Raw genomic sequence first — 19,920 nt, forward strand, 5'->3', positions numbered from 1 at the left:
AGATGGGATTTTGCCATGCAAATAGTCAAAGACATATATGCACAAACCATGAGGTAGTTACTACACAACATATCAGATGTTGAGGTGAAAGAGTCTTTAAAGAAAAATGAAGAAAAACTAATTCTAATGTTTAATACTTGTTTAATTTTGATAAAGGATATAGAGAATGTTATTAAAAAATGCTACAAACACTTGGAAAAATGTTTATCATCTCCATAGAACAAGTGAATTTCCAATTGAAGTAAAAGATGTTGATGAAGAAGAAGATAAGGAGAAAGATGAGGAGAAAAATGTTGAAGAAGTGACTCATTTTGATAATGAAGAAGATGAAGAGGATCAAGGTAAAAAAGCTACTAAGGAAGATAAGAAATATGGTGAGGAGATTGAACCAGTCAAGATAGATATCATATTCATTACCTCACTTCCTCACTCTCAGAGCAAACCATTGACTATGTTAAGTATGGAGACAACTTCAGCAAGTTTGATTATAACTGCTACTGATACATCACATGTCGAATCACTCTTTTCCCCAACTTAGCTCAGCATTTCATTGATAGAAGTGACTTCCACTTCATCAACCGAGATATAGACTCCTTCTTCATCTACCAAGTTGATCTCTTCAATCTTCACCTCTCCAATTTTGACTTCTTTAGTTTTGAGTACATCCGTGGTAAGCTCTCTAGTTTTGTCTACTTCAATTTTGGATTCTACAATTTTGACTTCATCAATTTTGGATTCTACAATTTTGACTTCATCAATTTTGGATTCTTCAAGAATCTCCATAAGTATTCCATTAGTCAACACTATATCAATTTTTATTACAAGCCTAAGTATGTCCACTATTGTTTCCATTCTAGGTACAAAGGCAATAAGTACAAGGATAGTTGAACCTAAGTTCAATCGAGAGGAAAGGAGATAGAGGAAGATATAGATTTGGATGAGGAAATAAAAATTCTCAATTGAGATATATACAATCTTTCTATAGACCAAATGCACATATTTGGTGAACTCCTCTAGAAAAAGGCCAAGCAACAAAGATTGAGAGAGGAGAAAGATAGAGAGTACAAGATAATAGATGATGCCAAGAATATCTTGACCAAGGCAATTGGAATTGAGGTTGATTCTTCTCAACCTATTTTATTTTAGCTTGAAGAGGTAGTCCAAAAGTTCAATGAGGACACTGAAGGTTAAGAAAAGCTAGTTGAAAAAGGCTGAAAAGAAATTCAACAATAAAGTGCTTGAGCACATTGCTAAGAAAATAGCCATTCATCAAGTTGAGCTTTCAACAATTTTGGTCAATCTTGAGGCATCTTGTTCAAATGTGTCATCACTTTTTGGGAAACTATGTGATGTCACTGAGTTTACTAAGGAAGTAAATGACAAATTATCCAAAATTAATATTGATCTTACAGCAAGTTCTCATCAATTGCAACTTGACCCTAGTTCAAGCTCTGCACATTTCAAGAAGATCAATTTTTTGTCAGACTTGCAAGCTGAATTGTTAAGAGAAGAAGTGAGGATTTGTTCAACCTTGATTGACATACAAAATATGACCCTTCCAGTCATGGATGCTATGCAAAAACACATTATATATTCAAAAACATTGATCCATGATAACAACTTCTCTGTTATGGATCACATGATTGAACTATCAATAGAAGTGAAGATTGCAATTCATACATGCAAGGCCTTGCAAGAAAACTAGGATAAAACCTTGGAAATCACCCTCAAGGTACACTCTATATTCTTATCTCATTTTTCTATCTCTGTGTAAATATGTTACAATAAATCTTTGGCATTACTATAAAAAAGGGGTAGATTAGAAATGTCACATGTATATAAGAGAAAATTTATAGGGGGAAATATGTTATGATATGGGAGAAAAGTTCATTGAAGAAATATAATATGTATATAAGAGAAAATTTATATGTACATAATGGATCATATAGTATGGGGGAGAAATATGCTATGGTGGAGAACTACTCTATATATACCTTAAAAAAATTAATTTTGAAAAATCTCAAATATATACTGAGCTAGTATCACATGGTGATGAATACAAGGTTTTCAATTTTTGGGCTAATAAGTGTTTTTGTCACTAATGCCAAATGGGGAGATTGTTGACATATTAGTCAAGTTTGTTATTAGTGACACAAACATATTTAGATTCTATACAACTATTGAGCTCATTGAATAGTTTATAGTGCTTGTCATGTAATTCAGTAGTCAGCGAGTTCTATAGTTGCTATCGAGTCTTTTATACTAATCTTAGTGGTAACCAAGAAGATTTAGTTAGAATGAAGTTTAGCAGTTCAAACCATGTATTTCAGTGTATACCAAGTTTATTAGTGGTTATTGAGAATTGTAGTGTCTATTGAGTTCATAGTTCATGTGATGTGAAGCTAGTGTAAACTAAGCTACTTCATGGTAACCAAGTGATTCAGTATTTATCGAGTTGAACAATATTTATTGAGTCACCAGTGCAGACTGAGTTCAAGAATACTTGAAAGTGATTATTATGGACTGAGCTTCCACATCTACCAAGAGCATGATGATGTCGAGTAGTGACAGTGGATGTTGAGTATTAGAACCTCAACAAGTCATTCTTCAGAACTCATGTATCTTTATGTGGGTTGACTTTGTAATATTTGTGTTAACTTATGTCATGGCCAAATTTGTAATTTTGTAATTTGGATTGGCATATATATGTGATGTATTGTATCATATCAAATTAAAAAAAAGAGTGAATGTAAAAAGATCAAGTTATGAATACAACAGATAATGAATTATAAAGGCCATAACACTATAAGGAGTAGCAGTGAAAAATCTATCACAAAAAGGTGATTAGTACACTAAGGAATCTCTATAATAAAACTCAATTGTAAAATTAGAGATCTACTACTTCATCTTAATAGGTGAACCAATCAAAATCCTCTAACAAGGTAGACCTAATAGTCTTCTATAAATCTCTTTACTAAGTGCATGCTTCATTGTGTGTTTGTATATCTTATTTTCTCGTAATAAGGAAAATCATTAGAAGTGATCAATGTAAGCCTTAATAGGCCAACTTTATGCTACAATAATTAAGTTTGTGGGTATCATCCCCACCCAGTTTTACTTTCTATTTGGAAGGTTTCTAGGTTACCAAATCTTTATGTTCAAGTGTTGTGGATGCTTTCATGTTTTTAGTTTCTCATGCATGCAATTAGATTAGATGTGATTAACTAAGTGCTAACTAATTTATTGCATTAATTGTTGAAATTTTTAAAGCTTTAGAAGTTATTGACCCACCCCTCCCCTCTTAGTAACTTAACATAATCTTGAATATTTCCAACAACCTCGGCAATGATATCTAAAATTTGATAGGTTTATGCATGAGCATGGATATACTAGGTGTCATTCAAATTATTATGTTCATTTTAAGAGGTTGGATGATGATAGCTACATTATGTTATATTTATATGTTGATGATATGCTTGTAGTTGGGTCTAACATGGATCATATTAAGGGTCTAAAATGCCAGTTAGCACATGCATTTTCTATGAAGGATTTTGGGGTAGCATAAAAAATTCTTAGTATGAATATTTGTAGAGATAGGAAGAATAAAAAAATGACATTATCTCAATTTGATTATATTAAGAAGGTGTTGTAGCATTTCTCTATGGAGAATGCTAAAGATACCTTTACCTAGTCATTTGAAGTTGTCTAAAGAGATGTGTCCCAAGACACAAGAAGAGGAGGAAAATATGTCTAAGTTATCCTATGTTTTAGCTATAGGAAGCTTAATGTATTCTATGGTATGTACTAGGCCAAATATTGCACGTGCAGTGCAAGTTGTTACTAAGTATATGAGTCATCTAGGAATAGAGCATTGGAATGTAGTTAAATGGATTCTTAGATATTTGAGAGAAACATCTAGTAAGTGTTTACAATCTGGGGGCTCTACTATTTCTTTACAAGGATATGTTGACTTATATTTGGTAGGGGATATTGATACCAGGTAGAGTACTACAAGTTATGTATTTCTTATTGGTGGGGTAGTAGTGAGCTGGGTTTCTTAATTATAGTCAGTTATTTCTTTATCCACTATAGAGGTTGAGTTTGTTGCTACAATAGCGGTAGCCAAGGAGATGATATGGCTTTAGTTTTTCATGGAAGAATTGGGACACCCACAAAGGGATACTTCTTTGTTTATAGATAGCCAAAATGCCATACATCTTACAAAGAATTTAGCTCTGCATTCAAAGACAAAACACATATATTTTTGGTACCATTTCATTAGGTAATTTTTCAATGATGGATAGTTAAATATGGAGAAGATACATAAAAATGACAATATAATAGATATGTTTACAAAGGTAGTGACAAGGGAGAAGCTGAACTTTTCAGCTTCGGTTGGTCTTATAGACTAAATAGACTAAAAGAACAGTAGAGTGTAGGGTGGCTTAATATTCCAATGGGAGATTATTGTGGTGTTGAACCTAATTAGACTTAGAGATTTATTCAACATAGTTTCCCTTTAGATTATTTCTATGGGGGTTTGGGATCAGCACCCCTAAGATGGGATCAAGGGGTAGAATCCCTACAAAGTCCTAGGATAGCACCCTAGGAGCTTTTCCTATCACAAGATAGGGTGAGGTCAAGGGGTGATGCCCCTGTAGGGGTTTTTGAGGGCAGCACCATTGAAGCCAAAAATGACCTTATATTGTAAAAGGTGTTGGCTACTATTATTCTATTATTCTAATTCTAATTTTTCAAGTGACAAAAAGCTTGTTTTAAAAGACTTTGGGTGAGGGATTTAATAAGGTGTTATGCGAAAAGTGGTTCTTGCAATAGTATTAAGTTGTAAGGGATTATAGATTGTAATCAGGTTGTAATCATTGGATCATAATAATATTGGACTTTCTATTGGTGATCATAGCTCAGGGATTGGGTGAACCACATTAAATCTGGGTGTCTTGTGTTCTCTTATGTGCAATCTATTATTTTCTAATATTGGTTATATTTGCATGCAGCTGTTATTTCTGCTTGAAGTTAATCCTAACACAAGATCACAATCAAATATTGATTTCTTTCCAAGGATTGATGATATTATATATTTTGTAAGTGGAGCTATATATTTTACAAAATTGATCTGAAGAGTAGATAACATCAAATTTGCATTAGAGAAGGTGATGAGTGGAAGACTATTTTCAAGGCAAGGGAAGGATTATTCAAGTGGTTAGTTATTCCTTTTGGGCTAACCAATGCACTAAGAACTTTCATGAGGCTCATTAATGAGGTACTAAAGGATTTTTTGGGTAAGTTTGTCATTGTTTACCTAGATGCTAATAATGAATCTAAGAAGAACCATGATGAATTTGTCTATGTTACTATGAAAGAAGATTCTGATGAAGATGAGTAAAATGCATTAATTTATTATGTGAACAAAAGTGATAGATAGCTAATTGATAATGATCAAATGACTAGTGATAAAGATGAATTAGAAGATATTGGTCCACACAATGGTGCATGTGTTAAATTTGTTAATGATATCCCATGTCTTATAAAAGGTAAACATATTATTCAATTGACTGACAAGATAGCATGTGATAATGTTTACTAGGTTGAAGGACTTAGTTACAATTTTTGAGTGTTTCACAACTAAAAAAATTAGGTTACAGGTTTGAATTTGAAAATAGAAAGGATAAGATACATGATGGTGATGGTAAGATAATTAGAATTGGTCAGTAGACAAGAAGTAACTTATTCTATCTAGACCTATCAAATGAGACATATTTGTTTACACAACAAGAAGATGTTTGGTTAAGGCACAAAAGATTATGTCATGTGAAATTTGATAATTTGGTGAACAACAATCAGATGAAGAAAGTAAGAGGGTTGCCTAGATTGAAGAAGCTTGACAATGCTATGTGTAAATGGTGTCAATTGGGAAAGATGACTAAGTCTAGTTTTAAGAGAAAAACACATACTACTAATGATATTTTGGAATTGGTTTATATTGACCAATGTGGACCCATTAGTTTTCAAAGTTATTGTAGAGATCAATTTTTCATTCTATTTTTGAATGACTACTCTAGAATGATGATTGTGATGTTTCTTAAAGCTAAATATGATTATTTTTAGGAACTTAAGTGGTATTTAGATAGAGTTGAAAAAGAAATAGGGAAGAGTCTAAAGTGTTTGAGATCTGATAGAGGTGGTGAATTTATTTCACATGAGTTTAATACATTCTATAATAATAGAGGAATCAAAAGATAGATGTCAGCACCAAGGGCCCCTCCTAAGAATGGAATAGCTAAAAGGAGCACCAAGTCAATAATGGACTATGCAAGATTAACATTAATGATGGAGAATAATGTAGCATAGAAATATTGGAGAGAAGTAATTAGTACTATTGTTTATACCCTGAATAGAGTACAAGTCAAGAAAGGTGCAAATGCTACACCTTTTGAACTAAGCTATGGTTATGCTCCTAATTTTAAATATTTCAAAATCTTTGGTAGTAGATATTATATATTGAAAGATACTAGGAATGGAAAGCTTGATGTAAAAAGTGATGAAGGCATATTCCTAGGTTATTCCACTAAAATAAAAGCTTATAAGTGTTTAAATTCTAACACTAAAAAAGTTATCAAACATGCAAATGTGGGAGTTGATGAGTTTGCAGAAAAAGGCAATGCTACACCTTTTGAACTAAGGTATGGTTATTCTCCTAATGTTAAATATTTCAAAATCTTTGGTAGTATATTTTATATATTGAAAGATAATAGGAATGGAAAGCTTGATGCAAAAAGTGTTGAAGGCATATTCCTAGGTTATTCCACTAAAATAAAAGCTTATAAGTGTTTAAGTTCTAACACTAAAAAAGTTGTCAAAAATGAAAATGTGAGAGTTGATGAGTTTGTAGAAAAAGGTAACACTTCGTGTAATGAAGAACCTAAATACTATAGTAAATTCATTTATGTGGATGATGATGCTCCTAGAACTCAAAGTGAATTGACAAATCAAGCATCAAGTTCCTATTAGATAGGAAATGATGGAATACAAATGCAAATTAGAGTGGGTGTTGAGAAACATACTAGAGATGTCGAGTCTTCAACAGGAAAATCCAACCATTAGATACCAAATGTCAAGTGTGTAGAACCTAAATACAAAACTAGAGAAAGGAAGAGAAAATTAACTTGAGATTAACTTTAAAGATGAACTTGTAGAAGATTAGAGAAGGAAATATCTATGTAAGAAAAATATGTGAGAAGACATCATAAACCTAAATAAATCATTGGTGATGTTGAATCAAGTGTTATGACAATAAGGAGACTCAAAGATAATACATGCTTACTTTGTGAGTTTGAGCCCAAGTTAATAAATGATACTTTAGATAATGAAGATTAGATCTAGGAAATGAATGAATAGATTGACTAGATTGAGAAGAACAATAATTGGACCTTAGTGCCACGACCTAAAGAAAAAAATGTCATTGGGACAAAGTGGGTTTTTTGAAATAAGCTTAATGAGAATGGAGAAGTAACAACAAACAAGGAAAGATTGGTATGCAAGGTTTATGCTCAAGAAGAAGGAATTGATGATGGAGAAAAAGTTCTCCAGTGACAAGTCTTGAAGGAGTCAAAACTCTACTTGCATACTTAGCCTAAAAAAACTTCAAGTATACCAATGGATGTCAAATCTACATTTTTAAATGGTATACTAGAGGAAGAAGTATACATTGAATAGCCTAAAGGATTTGTTAATTCAAACCAAAAGAACATGGTATGTAAACTGAATAAATCCCTCTATGGATTGAAGCAATCCCCAAGAGCATGATATGAAAGATTACACAACTATTTGGTGAAGATTGGTTCTAAAAGGACAAATTATAATAGTAACCTATATTTAAAGAATGGTAAGAAGAATGAAGTATTGTTTTAGATTAGGGTAAAAATAGATTTTAAAGGGACCCAAAACCCTTAACAAAAAAGAAAAAGATATTGTTATCTGAAATATTTGTTAATGATATTATATTTGGAGGAAGACAACCTTTATGCAAATTATTTTTTGATAAAATGAAGAAGGGATTTTAAATTTCTATGTTTGGTGAAATTAAATTCATTATTGGACTACAAGTGTATAAAATGAAATTTGGCATTTTCATTACACAATCCAAATATATCAAGGAGATACTGAAGACTTTGGGTATGGAAGGTTCCAGGATAGAGACTACACCTATGTCTACTAGACATAAGCTATCTAAGACTGATAATTTTATTGGTGTGAAACAAACCCTATAAAGATCCATGATTGAAAAATTGCAATCTATTGTTCACACCATGTATGACATTAATTTGATAGTTGGGATAGTTGCTAGATTTTTAGTAAATCCTAAAGAGAATCACATGATGGTAGTGAAAAGGATAATGAGATATCTAAAATATACATAAGACTATGGATTTTATTACAAAATAAATGATAAGATTGAACTAAGGGTGTTTAGTGACTTAGATTGGGCAGGGATTATTGGCGATAGAAGAAGCACAAGTGGAGGTGCATTCTTTCTAGGAAATAGACTTTTTTTTAAAGAGGGGTAAACGCTTTGAGCTAGAGCTAACCAGAGAGGCAACAAACAAGGGACCTCATCCCCATTGGATTTAGACCTTGATGGCAAGGATAAAAACTCAATAACTTAACCATCACAACATCCCACTATTGGCTTTCTAGGAAAGAGATTGGTGTCATGGACAAGAAAGAAGAAAAATTATACTTTGCAATCTATAATTGAAGTCAAGTATGTGGTAGTTCTAGTGACCTATTCAAAGACTATGGATCAAATAGTTACTAAAAGGTATGAAAGAAGAAATCATAGATCTAGTGGATATCTATTGTGATAACACAAGTGCTATCAACATTTCAAATAATCTAGTGATGCACACTATGACAAAGAACATTGCTATCAAGTATCACTACTTGAGGGAATTGGTTCAAGACAAAGAACTGAAGCTAGAATATGTGAATACCAAGGAACATATTGCTAATATATTCACAAAATCCTTACCTAAAGATGCTCATGAATATATTAGAGGTAAACTATGGGTGATTCCCCTAATCAAACCTACTTAACAAAGCAAGATGCATTGCATCACATATAGTAATCAAAATATCCTACATACTGATGCAGTACATCTCTACTTTTGGAAGTGCCTAAGGTAGATGATTCAATACAACATAATAGATTAGTCATTGAAAGATGATAAATATCAAGAAGACATGCTAAATCTACATAATTGATATGTATGAAAACTTTGAAGCTAAGATAGCTATACATCTTTGGCATTGTTGTCAAACAGGGAGAGATTACTATATTTTAAAGAATTTAAAAAAATTACAAAAGGAGAGATATAGAAAGATGGAGTAATTACTCCTAAGAGAAATTTTAGAGAGAACAATTTAGAAAAGAAGACTTGAACTGTCAGTAACAAAATCTTTTGGATTGTATAGTAACTAAGCTATTACTAGTATTAAGATGTTTGAGATTTTGTCATCAATGCCCAAGAGGGAGATTCTTAGAAACTTGCAATTGAAAAAATTATTGTTTTGTCATTGATTTCAAATCTATTTATGGAATATATTACTACCTAATTTAAATGTCATCTATATTTGATTGATGAAGAGGAGTTAAAAATTGGTGTTGTAGAATGGATCCTAATTAGAACTAGAGGTTTATAGATTTCTCCCTAGATTATTTCTATGGGGATTTTGGGGTAGTGCCCCCAAGATGGGATCAAGGGACAGTGCCCTTGCAGGGTCCTAGGGTAGTATCTCAGGCATGCTCCCTATTACAGTATAGGGTGGGGGTTGAGGGGAAATGCCCCTATAGAGGTTTTTAGGGGTAGCATGCCCAAAGAAAAAATTGACCTTATATTTTAAAATGTGTTGGATTCTATTTTTCTATTGGATGACTTAATCTATCCCTAATATTGTAAGCGGTAAAAAGATTGTATAAAAAGTCTTAGGGTTAGGGATTTCATCATGCAAGATAATATTGTAGCTTCTTGAAACAATATTGATTTGTAAGGGATTTTGGATTGTAATCATTGGATAATAATAATATTGGACATTTTGTTGGTGTATGTAGCCTAGGGATTGGTGAACCCCATTAAATCTTGGTGTTTTGTGTTCTCTTCTATGTTATCTATTACTTTTTGATATTGGTTGTATTTGTATGTAATTTTTATTTATGTTTGTGGTCAATCCTAAGAAGTTGTTCATAAAAATAGCACCTAGAGGAAAGGTTGAGTTATGAAAAAGGAAGTTACAATGGACATTTGATTAGATAGACTTTGATAAAGCAAAGTGATCATTTATGTGAAGGAAGCTAAGAAAAGCTGAGAAGAAGTATAAAATATAGTTAGTGTTGAGTAATGCTAGTGTCAACTGAGCTATAGTTAGTGCCAAGAAAATCTAGTGTTGACCAAGAATTAACATCAATCAAGCAAGAAAGTTGATGTCGAGTCACAAAAATTTATAGAGACCAAGTATTTTAGTGATGACATAGTGCTAGAATTTAAGATTGCTAAGTGAAAGTATAAGAATGAATTTGAGAAAATCATGAGATTAAGTTGACTGAATTGATTTCTTGGGATATGTAAACTGCGTTAAAGATAAGATTGATGAGTTATATGATTAAATTTAAGATAGGAATGAGGTAAAGACCTAACAAAAAAATTCTAGATAAGTTTCTAGAAGAAGATCAAGAAGATGAATGGATATAGTGAATCAATTTGAATCTAATCATAAACCCTAAGATCTATGGTGGATGTAGAAAATGGTAAAGCACAAATTGACTATTTAAAGAGGTCCAAAGATGAACAAACTATGGACAAATGAGTGCCAAGGAAGAGTACAAGTATGTGTTAGAATATATAGTCCACTGATATAACTGAGAGGGGGGTGAATCAGTTATCTAACTATTATCACTATTACCAACCTTAAAGAAACTTAACCTTATGAGAAATGCGAATTCAAACCACAATAGATAATCATACACAATAACATCAGATATGTTAACTATGAAAACCCTTGCTCAGAGGGAAAACCCCAGTGGAGATGATATCCACAAGATGATGTACTAATATAAATATTCCTTGTTCAAGGATGAACACTGTTAGGTATCTATGAATACATTCAGTACACATGAGTCCCAGTTAGGAAACTTTAAATCTAGTGCAAGAGAACCTTGACCATCTCCTTGGAATTTGGAGTCATAATTAGTATTTTTTTTAGTCATAATAGGTTAGTGTATTAGTTTTTTCAATTCATGTAATTAGGTGTTCAATTAAGGTCATGTTGAACAAGTTCATGTTTTAATCAATGTGGGTCAAAGTGAGTCAAAAGTGAAAAAATGGCATACAAGGCCATAAATAGAGTTTAATGTAGTGTTAAAGTGTCTTGATAAACCTCGGACATATTTAAGGTGCCAAGAAAGCATATTAGGGAATGAACTACAAAATTGTGGAAAAAGTGTAAAAGTTGTTATGTTGTCAAAAATGTTGCTAACAATATTTTGCAACATGACAAGTTTTGGAAGATGGAAGGTCATCCATCTTGGACAAGCTCTTAGAGGAGGTGAAAGTTCATGTTTTTATAAAAACAATGTAATCTCATGTAGAGAGATAGAGATGAGATGTGGAGAATAGAAAGGAAGGGTCTAGTGTGTAGTATTAGATAATAATAATAAGTTTTTTTGTAAAATTCTTCTGATTTCCTAGTATATTGAGGTTAAGGTGATTATTAAGTTTCCTAAATGGTGGAATGAATCTTAGAACTAATGTTGATGTGCCTACTTTCATTAAGTTGTTACTAAGATTTTATTACTTTGTATTTTGATAGTAAATACTACACAGTTTCAGATTGTAGTGAACATATTGTTGCATGCTTAATTGTGTGAAGTTAGGTAAGTTGTAAATGTTTCCATTATTATTCTTTATAGCCATTTTTTTGGTCTATACCATAACCCTTTTCTATACCATGGATTTGGTTGAGAATCAACATGTTAATTGATGTTGCAAGAAAAAATCGTGTATTAGCATATTGGAAAAATGTAATAGAGGTTTGTCTAGAGATTGCATGGGTGCTTAAAGGTTTGTATTCATTCATGGGAAGCTAGAGCATCTATTTGAAATGTTGGTAGTCAAGATGAATGAGAATTGAAGTTAGTTTCTTAAAATATCAATAAAACCCTCACTAAAGCTAGGTTTAAAGGATCTACTATCTCCTCAACAACTAGGAGTTCAAAAGTAAAATTTGTGAAAGATCTTAGTAAGGTAATGATGAATTCAAGTTCATTTAGTGGTTTCATTTGAGGTTTTAGCGAGTTTGTAGTTTTAGGGAGTGTTTTAGGTCTATTAGCCTAGATTAGAGCCTACAAGTTAAATGCCCTAATGAACAGTTGAAACACTAAGGTTTTGGAATTTAATCAATCTCATTATTGCATGTCTAAATCTACCTTTAGTTTTTGTATATGTTTGAAGGATTTGTTTTTCTTTCTTTAAACCCAAAGGTAGGGCTACAAGGAAGAGCCCTCATTAGGTCTCTTTGTGAGGATTGGTGCTTGGAGCCCACCAATGTGTATAGAACCTCATGAATGTTTGAAAATCACTTTATTGGTAGTGAGTTGAGCCTTTGGATGTAATTTGGAGTATGATTTCAAAAAGATCCTAGAAGGTGTAAGGCCATGGAGGTTTTGTGTGTTGTGAGAGATAGTTGGTTGTGTTTGTGAAGGTTTAGGTAGAGACATTTGGAATAGGTAAGTGTGGCATGAAGAATAGGCCAACCATCATGTCTCTAGCCTTGCAAGAGTCTTGAGGGACTAATTGTAATATGTTTAGTAGGCTTTGATGAAGCCTAGTTATAGAGTTTGGTATTAATAACAAGAAGAACACCTCCTCCTTGCATCATAGTTGATTTTAGAGTAGTATTACACCATATTGGAGAGCATAGTTGTGCTAATTTCAGAAGCTTGATTGTTGTTGGAAAGATTTTGATTAGAGCAGGAGAAAATTTGTGTTTATTTGATTGGGTTTGGTAATTTGTGATAGCTTAAGAGAGTTTTGTAGTTTTTTTTTGATGAGGATGACACCACTAGAAGAAATATGGAAGACATGAATATGATACAAAGATGCCTTGAGAAGACTAAAGGAAGAAGAAAGGAGAAAGAGAAAACAAGAAAAGAGGAGGAGAGAATGTTAGAGGAAATCAAAAGGTTGAAGGAGGCACTAGCAAAGAATGAAGAAAGAGGAAGGATACTAGTGATATTGCTAAAGTAGTAGGCAAAGGATGATTCTAAGAAAAAAATTGATAGTGAAGAGGCTAAACATATTAAGGAAATTGTTAAGACAAAGGATCAAGCAGATAGAAAGAATGATCATTGAACTAGACCAAATCACATAGACAACGGGAGAAAAAATATCTAAAACAAAGGATAGCAAGAGTGAAGAGGACATACAATAAGAGGTAGAAGATGATGTGGCAATAAACTCCCTATGGTATAAAGGAAACATGGAGTAGACAATCAGCACTATGATTGGAAATATTGATGACAGGAGTAAAGAGGAAGGCCACTTGAACATTGAATTAGTGAAAGAGGTAGAGAAGGCCTCAATTTATATAGAGAATAGGGACATAGCCTTTGGAGAGGCTTTTTTTTTGTTATTGGAAAGAAAGATTGGAATCAGATAAGAGGCAATCAAAGGAATGAAACTATGGAAATAGCAAGGTTAAAGTTGTTGATGAAAACATAATTTTTGGAAAGCATGTTCAATAGTTAGAGTATTGTATTTGTTTCACCAAGGCAAGTAAATCCATGTGTAAAGATAAAAATGATTGGAGCCAAGGTTTCTCAAATACTATAGTTCAAGATAGAGTTGAAGATATAAAGATCATAGTTTGGTATCTAAGAAAGTTAGAAGAGTTTAGAATTATTTGGAACAATGTGAAGATGAAGGAGATAAAGGAAAATAACTAGACAAGGTGGTAAGAAATTAAACAAGGAGACAACATCAACATCATACAAAGTCCTAGTAGCTAACTTAAGGGACTTGAGTTTTTTCAACAAGTGAAGTACGGTGCAAGAGCACCCTGATCATCTCCTTGGAATTTAGATTCATAATTAGTATTTTTTTGAGTCATGATAGGTTAGTGTATTAGTTGTTTCAATTATGTAATTAAGTGTTTAATTAAGGTCATGTTGACCAAGTTCATGATTTAATCAATGTGGGTCAAAACTAGAAAAATGCCATACAAGGCCATAAATGGAGTGTTAAAATGTCATGATAAACATTTGGATCTATTTAAGGTGCCAATAAATAATATTAGAGCATGAAATGAAAAATTGTGTAAAAAATGTAAAAGTTGTTACATTGTCAAAAATGTTTCTCACAACATTTTGTAACATGACAAGTTTTCAAAGATGTTAGGTCATCCATCTTGAATGAGCTCTTAGAGGAGATGAAAGGTCATTTTTTATAATAATAAAAAAAATTAATCTCATGTAGAGAGATAGTGATGAGATGTGAAGAATAGAAAGGAAGGGTCTGGTGTGTAGTATTAGATAATAATAATAAGTTTTTTTGTGAAATTTTGTTGATATTTTGGTATTTGATTGCAATCTTATTATCTTCTCCCCTATCTCTAGGTTATGATGATTCCTAAGTTTCCTAAGTGGTGGAATGAATCTTAGAACTAATGTTGATGTGCCTAATATCACTAAGTGACAAAGATCTTATTACTCTGTATTTTGATAGTAAATACTACACAATTTTAGATTACAGTGAACATATTGTTGAATGTTTCATTGTGTGAAGTCATGGAAGTTGTAAAGGTTTCCATTATTATTATTTTATTACCATTTTTTGGTCCACACCATAACCCTATTCTATACCATGGAGTTGGTCGAGAATCAACATGTTAATTGTTGTTGCAAGCAAAAATAGTGAATCAACATTCTAGAAAAATGTAATAAAGATTTGTATTAGCTCATGGGATTCTCAAGGATCTATTTTAAGTGTTGGTAGCTAAGATGAAGGAAAGTTGAGGGTGGTTTCTTAAAATAGCCATGAAACCTTGACTAAAGCTAGGGTTTAAAGGATCTACTATCTCCTCAACAACTAGGAGTTTAAAATTCAGAGGTTTGAAAGCTCTTAGTAAGGTAATGATGAATTCAAGTTAATTTGGTAGTATTATTTGAGATTTTAGTGATTTTTGAGTTTGAGGGAGTGTTTTAGGCTTATTAGCCTAGATTAGGGCTTGCAAGCTAAATGCCCTAATGAATAGTTAAAACAGTAAGATTTTGGAATTTAGTCAATCTCAATATTGGGTGTCTAAATTTTCCTTTAAATTTGGTATATATTTGAAGGATTATGTTTTCTTCCTTTAAACCCAAAGGTAGGGCTATAAGGAAGAGCCCTTATTAGTTTTCTTGTGAGAATTGGTGTTTGGAGCCCACCTAGGTGTATAGAACCTCATCAATGTTTGAAAATCACTTTAGTGGTAGTGAGTTAAGTCTTTGAAAGTAACTTGGAGTATGGTGTTGTGAGAGATCCTAGAGGGTGTAAGGTAGTGGAGGTGTTGTGTGTTGTGGGAGATAGTTGGTTGAGTTTGTGAAGGTTTAGGTAGAGATATTTGGAATAGGTGAATGTGGAATGAAAAATAGGCCAACCAACTTGTCTCTAGCCTTGGAAGTGTCCTAAGGGGCTAGTTGTAATATATTTGGTAGCCTTGGATGAAGCCTAGTTATAGAGTTTGGTATTAAGAAAAAATAGAGATGGAAGCATGAATGCTAATGATATTCCTATGGGGGAGCATTATAAATATGCTACTATGATGATATGTTACATTCATGACTAAGTTTTTCATTGATGTCAAGATAGCAATTTTTTGTGGTACCTGACAATAGAACAATAGAAAGACAACATTGATACAGATAGCTAGTTGAGTATTCTCATTATCCAAGGTTATGGGAGATAATTTTTAGTATCTAGTATATGCAATTAATGCCAGATGAAGAAATGTTATGTCTAGAAGAAGTTATGTAAGTTTTCGTGTTGTTTTTTCTAAGATAGAGTTTATAGAGGCATATTCTAGTAAACTTGTTATATCTCCTACCAGAGTCATTATTCTGAGAATCAAGGTTGAGGATATGAAGAAGACATGTTGGTGATAATATGGATAAGTTCATTCATCATAATATTGCATGTACAAAAATTTATTCAAGTTGCAAGGTGGAAGATTAATGTTATTGCTAAAGTGTAATGTGTTCTTAAGGTGGTCCTATAATGATTAATTGAGAAGGTCTAAGAACTGAGTCAAGGAATTTTTTTATGGACTTAGTATAAAGGAAAGACATTTTCCTTTATCATGAAGTATGGAATTGTGTGGATTAGAAGTGATTATAAGTAGTAAAGAGAAATGAATGCAAAGTTGAGTAGAGTAGAGTGGAAGTGATCGAAACTTCATTGTTGAGGTTTTGTTGAGTGATCCGAGGTTTGATATTTGGATCTAAGGTTTGTGACCTAGTCTACAAGGTTTGATAGTGTTTTTATTTGGTTGAAAAAATGAAGGAAGAAGAACATAATAGTAAATTACATGTTTGAGCAATGAGCTCTTCTTGTAGTTGAAATTGCATATTTTGGTAGTGGGCTCTTCTTGCATACATTGTACTACAACTCCTAAAAGGGTTGAAATCTCCTAACAAGGATTCAAAGTCTCCTAATTGGGACTCATATGTACTAAATGTTATAATAGACTCCTAACAAGGTCCATCCTCTAACAAGGAATATTTATATCATTACATCATCTTGTGGGCATCATTACCATCAAGATTTTCCCTTTGATGAAGGGTTTTCCTAGTTAACATATCTAGTGTAATTGTCTATGTACATCTTATTATGGTTGTTGTTTACTTTGGTTGAATGTCTAAGTTTGGATAACTGATTCACACCCCCCAACCCCTCTCAGTTATCTTGGTGGACTATTGTTTCTAACAAGTAGAACACCTCCTCATTGCATCAAAATTCTTGTTAGGAGTTTTTCCAATCCTGTTAGGATTTATGGAAGACAACTGGACCCACTGCCCAGACAGCTTCAAGGGAAAGATCAATGAACCCACTGTTCCAATGATTTATGTATTATTCCTTGTAGAATAATAGAAATGAAATGTAGTTTCTTCCTCTTCTTTTCTCTTGTCAGTGAGACCTCTACTTTTGATCTTGTAACCAAATCACAAATCTTGCATTGAATAATCCCTTGGATCACTTACATTTAGTAAGCACTCTACCCCTTTTTGCACTTTGCACTTCAATATATTTTCCACCCACAATTACTAACAAGGAAAAAATCTTTCCTTTATACCATATCTTCATAATAATTCCTTGAGTCAGCCTTGAGGCTTTCCCAATTAATTATAATAAGATAATTAATTAATTATAGTTACAATAGTATTGTCAAATTATAGTCTATACAAAACTTTACACATGTAATACTAGGGCTTGCACACTTGCTGACATCATCAATAGACTATCCTCTATCATTTCCTGACTACACATCTTCTTACTACATCTTAGATGTAAGATAGTGAACAAACATGGGGAACTACTTTTCCAATACTATGTCTCTAAACTACTCTCTATAAATCAGGTACAACTTTTGTACATCTTTGACTTAAACTCTATGCACTCAACCACATCATCAAGACACTATTCCAAACTTGTCCATAATTGTACTTCACCAGATAGTAAAACCATTATTTGTACCATTAATATGTTTGTCTGCTACTCATCTATTCTTTACAAGAACCATGCTATGTTGACATCACTAACAAACATAGTCATGAATGCAATATGTCAATAGTCTCCAATGCTTAGGATACTCCCCAAAGTAGTATCAATGGCATTCATGTTAACAATCTCCCCCTTTGGAATTGATTATGACATAGATGAAAAACCATCTAAGTTCCAAGAATACCAAATAGTGTTATGTTGATGCCATTGACCAACATCAATTTTTCACTCTAAAAAGTCTCAAAACAGCACGTGCACAACACGTGCATACTCTTGCTTCTTTGACAAAAATTGTTTACTTCACACTAAACAATTCACAATACATTAGGTGCATATTCTTGCTTCCTTACATGAATATTTCTAAATGTGTCTAAAGAGATATCTCTCCTTCATGCATATAGGATGTATTCTCTCCCCCATACTTAGGAATTATTTTTCATGCATATTCTCCCCCCCATTGACATCAATGTCTAAGGCCTCAATCTTAGTGTTACAACATTTCAATTGTTAAATACCAATTGCCAATATGTTGCTCTAGTCTTAAACCAACTTGAGTATCCAAAGACACTATTCAAAACCAAATACCAAGAGTTCTCTATAACTCATCTCATCACAGATACTCCCCCATATGGGTAGCATATGCATTCAATCTAGGCTAACAATAGTTCTTTGTACCACTATACTAATGCATTCTCTACATCATTTTCTTAGAGTAAGAAAGGGCATCACCCCAAGCATACCTCTTAAGAACTCAAATTTATCTTTAGGCAAAGGCTTCATAAAAATATTTGCAATTTGATCTTTAGTACTCACATACTCTAATCTTATCTGATTTTCTATTGCTTTCTACCTTAGCACATGTTACTTAAAAGATATATTCTTAGTATTAGAATGCACTATAGGATTCTTAGACATAGTAATTGTACTTTTATTATCATAGTAAATGATAATAGGTTCTTCAAACTCAAATCTGATATCCTTCAACATCTTCTTTATCTGCATAACTTGATTAAAATTATTTGTTGTTGCAACATATTCTGCCTCAATTGTACTTTGAGAAATGAAATCTTTCTTTTTTCTTAGCCAAGAAACCAATCTTCCTGAAAGAAAGAATGATCCACCATTGGTACTATTTATGTCATCCATACTACCTTCCCAATTTGCATTAGTATATGCATGTAGAGTGAAATCACTTGATCTATCATACCAAATTCCATAGTTAGATGTTCCTTTCAAATATATAAATATTCTCGTTACTTCTCAAAAATTATATTCCTTAGGATTGGCTTGAAATCTAGCTACAATTCCAACTACATTTTCTATATCTAATCTCATGTGAGTCAGATACAACAAACCTCCAATCATGGATTTGTGTCTCATCTTTATTGGATAACTTGTGACTAGTTATCATAGGTGTACCAATATGTTTACAACTTTCCAAAACAAAAAATTTCAACAAATATTTCAAGTTTTTATCTTGTTAAATAAAAAAGCCATCACTATTCTACATAATCTACAATCCTAGGAAAAACTTCATGTATCCTATCATGTTCATTTCAAACTCATTCTTCATCTCTTCAATAAACTTATCACTTGCTTCATCATTACCTCCAAAAATGATATCATCAAAAAATATTACTATTATTAGAAAACCATCCTCAACTTCTTTCAAGTAGAAGTTATTATCTATCATACCTTTAGCAAATCCAAGCTTTTCTAAATAACTATCCAACCTTGCATACCAAGTTCTAGGTACTTAATTTAAACCATATAGAGCTTTCCTTAGTCTACATAACATGTCATTATCTTCCAATAAAGGAAAACCTTTAGGGTACTCCATATATACCTCTTCTTTAAGTTATACATTCAGGATGGTTGATTTGGCATCCATCTAATGAGCCTTGAACATCTTATTCTCTACATAAGCCAAGAACATCCTTACTTCTTCCATTCTAGCTATAGTTGTGTATGTCTCCTCATATTCTATGCCTTCTTGCTATAAATATCCCTTGCATACAAGTCTAGCCTTGTTCCTTACAACTTTTTCCTGCACATGCATCATGTTTTTGAATACCCATTTGGTTCCTATCAC

Source organism: Cupressus sempervirens, chromosome 11 (genome assembly GCF_028749045.1).
Source record: "Cupressus sempervirens isolate cs-2001-9-10 chromosome 11, ASM2874904v1, whole genome shotgun sequence".
In the NCBI taxonomy this organism is placed as follows: Eukaryota; Viridiplantae; Streptophyta; class Pinopsida; order Cupressales; family Cupressaceae; genus Cupressus; species Cupressus sempervirens.